Below are 3,504 nucleotides of genomic sequence, written 5' to 3' on the forward strand. Positions count from 1 at the left end.
CCCAGATCCCGCCCATGAGTGATAAAAGCCAAATAGAAAGGAGTGAGGGAATCCCTCATAGCCTATGCAACAAAACCGGTTTAATCATTAGACTGCTGCTGCTTTCTTTGACTCTCTGCAAGAGCTTATCAGGGCCTGCGAAACATGTGGTTGATATCTCTGTTTTGTGCCAGCGCTTCTGTCTGTATCTGATACACTGACATTCCTGAACCCTTCAGGTCAGTGTCATATTTAATGAGGAATTTGTAGCTTGTTTGTTGAATTAGAATTGTCAAGCAGCATTTGAACAGTGGCACACACACACACAAAAAAAAGAAATGAAGCCTTTTATTTTTTAATTGAGCTTTATGTTAAAATCTCTGTTAAAGTACGATGAGATCGTCATCTGTGTTAGAATTACAAATAAGCATAGCCTGTTTTAACTTCTAATGGAAGTCATTGTGCTGTTCTTGTCCATAGTGAATAAATCACTCAAATATTCACTGTGTATGTTGGAAAAAGTATGGGCAACCCCATATGGTAATAGCTTCAAACAATAAAATTCAGGGGTTTGCAAATTGAGTTTAGGTGTGAGTTTAAGCTACTCTGACAACATTTTGAGTTTGCTATTTCTGAGTAATCTCTGCTCATGCTGCTCAATTGTTGACTTCCTTAAAGCTGGAACGAGATCGAAACGTAATAACCACACCACAGCCAGATAAACCATTTATAAATTCGGATGATTTCCTCATGTGGCCACTCCTGCTAAAAAAAAAAAACATAACAGCAAGCCAAGAGTATCAGCTTAACCCTTCATAGGGCACTCCTTGAAATACTTGGAAAATGAAAATTTCCACCCAAGGGTGTTAGTGAATGATATTTCAAGATATTCTTACTTTTGTAACTTAAAAAAATAAATAAATAAATCTTGCAAATCAAGATAATATTAAAGTTCCCATATATGGTAATTTGTCTGTCAACGGTTTTTAAAAAAAGAGTTAGAATAAATGAAAGAAAAAGTAACAAACTGCAAAAAAAAATATTTAGAAACATTTTAGTTTGAGGAAATGATACTTGCACGATCAGTAATAAAGTATTTATAAAGTTCTTGGAAAGTTCATTTAGTCACTTTTGTCTTGGGATAGTGGTATTGGCACACACCAATGTCAACAGAGCTGCCATGCAAGGGGCTTGCCTGCCATTGGGAGCAGCTGTGGGTTCAGTGTCTTGCCCAAGGACACTTCAACTGTGGAGGGAGCAGGGGATCGAAGGCCAACCTTTCGATCAGAGGACAAGCGCTCTACCACCTGAGCCACAGCCGCGTGAGTTCAATGCAAACCAGCAGCGAAGCATTTATGAAGTGCCTGGAACATTTGTTTAGTGACATTTTTCATAAGGTAGTGATACTGGCACTTATACAAAATCTATATGAAAAAGTGCACGTGGTTCTTCAAGCTCAAGGAGAGGCACAGGGTGGACATATTGAACGTCCAAGAAAGTTACCAAATATGGTCACTTGCCCTATAAAGGGTTAACGGAAACAGCACTGAATCCTAAGGATGAGACTGAGCTGTAGTTTTGTTTGTAAAAATAGTCCAGAAATATACTTGGTTGTTGTGCAGGCAGATCTGCAGCTTCGGGAAAAACTTGTTTGAGGATATTGTTGCCTAAGGGGGATTGTTACTTTCAAAAGGTTTGTGTTTTCTGCCAGGACTGGAAACATGTGTGGGTGTGTTGTTTGTCTATTTTTAATACTGCCTGATGACATAGTGCTTATCTAGACTCGTGATGAAGATGGAGATCAGATCATGTTTTATTGACCAGTCAATGCAGTAAACCAATTCCAATGGGTTCACATGCTTTTGTTTATATGTAAATACATTTAGTGGGTGCTGTTGCACTGTTGTTTGGATGATGGTCGGATGCTGTGAAGGATTACATTTGAGTCCTCTCTTCCTGTGGAAAAATGGCACATGAACTTATGATTACTCAATCATTCCTTTCATAATCCTGACACGACTACATTCATGTTCACACACATCCAAACTGTACCTGTGTAATATCCTGTTGTACATGCACAGACCAGCAGATATAGTTTTTCCCTGTGAAATAAGAGCAACTGTTAAGCTGTTAAGCAACAATCAACACCTGAAGCCACCGCACTGTCATCTCTGGTGTCTGTTATGATTTGCAGCCTTTTCGTTCTTCCCACTCGCAGAAACTGCATGTAAAGCAAATGATATTTACAGCATGGCAGCACAGGTGAGGCTGCACATTCTCTCATGTCATAACACTTGGCTTGGATACGTGGCACATGCCGCTTTCACACACACCGAGCATATTTGTGCAAATGCAGGGGCGGAGTGCTTGACTGAAACACACATATACAAAGAAACCTGAAGGCGGCACTTTAAACCAGCTCTCTCTCTCTGTCTCAGTCTCTGACCCATTTAGCAGGAAATTCCTCCACGAGAGAAACTGTGTGCTGTTGCATCACTGTTATTGTCCCACCCACATTCAGATTGCAGCGGCCCTTCTACCAGTGTTGTTGCTCTCTTTCCGTATTTGACTTCGGCCCGAGCTGCCGGTAAGGTCTGGTGACATTGTTTCAGACTTGACTTAGGATGCATACACGCCCACACGTCCTTATCTTTCTGGCTGTTTACTTAGTCCAGTCTTGTACTCTTCTTTATCTCAGTTGTGCATGTGTGTGTGTGTGTGTCTTCAGTTTCATTGCTTGCTGGGTAAAACTTGTAACTAGTTTCACACAATCTCATCTTAGCACAGGTCTGAATTAAAAAAAATCTACATTTCTTTGTAAGCTCTTGTCTTCTTTAATAAAGATAATGTTTCAATACTGCAGCCTCACTGTACACAGGCATGAACAAAAGTTTACATACACTTGTACAGACCATGCATATCATGGTCGTCTTGAATTTCCAATGCCTCCTATAACTCAGAATTTTCTATGACGGGATCATTGAAACTGATGTATCTTTGTCACCAAAAAGACCCTTGCATTTTTGTTCTTTTGCAGAATGTATTATAGGTCTTCTGGAAATATCACAAAACATGCTGCTACAGATCCCAAAGTCAACTGTGCAAATAACTGTAAGTATGAAGTGCATGGCACAGTTGTGTCACTGCTATGGTCAGGTAAAAAACAAAAGCCATTACCTGTTGCTAAGAGAAAATAGGTCAGGATGGTCAAGAGTCAACCACCAAAAAGCAGGTCTGCAATGAATTACAAACTGCTAGAACAAAGGTGTCAGTGTCCTCAGTCAAGCTTGTTTTACGTCGCCACGAGCTGAGAAGCTGCCATGCAAAAAGGAAGCTCTTTCTCCAGAAGCAGCGTCTTAAGGCTCAACTAAAGTTTGCTGCTGATGTCAGGGACAAAGAAAAAGCTTTCTTGAAGAAAGTTCTGTGGTCAGATTTAACAGAAATTGAGTTATTAATCTGTTTGGGGGCTGCAGGGTGGCGCAGTTGGTTAGCACTGTTGCCTCGCAGCAAGAAGGTTGCCGGTTC

General features: G+C 40.5%; 1 long non-coding RNA gene across 1 annotated transcript in view; it reads right to left on the minus strand.

The window, feature by feature from the left end:
- Positions 1-1,832: 1,832 nt before the first annotated feature.
- Positions 1,833-3,504, minus strand: part of LOC103354168 (uncharacterized) — a 7,557-nt gene continuing 5,885 nt past the window's right edge. The window contains exons 2-3 of the long non-coding RNA XR_520034.1: positions 2,032-2,081; positions 1,833-1,935 (exon numbers count right to left, since the gene is read on the minus strand). This is a non-coding gene — a long non-coding RNA (uncharacterized LOC103354168). The remainder of the gene's footprint in view (positions 1,936-2,031; positions 2,082-3,504) is intronic.

The sequence above is a fragment of the Stegastes partitus genome, unplaced genomic scaffold (assembly GCF_000690725.1).
Source record: "Stegastes partitus isolate 25-593 unplaced genomic scaffold, Stegastes_partitus-1.0.2 Scaffold98, whole genome shotgun sequence".
NCBI classification, from domain to species: domain Eukaryota; kingdom Metazoa; phylum Chordata; class Actinopteri; family Pomacentridae; genus Stegastes; species Stegastes partitus.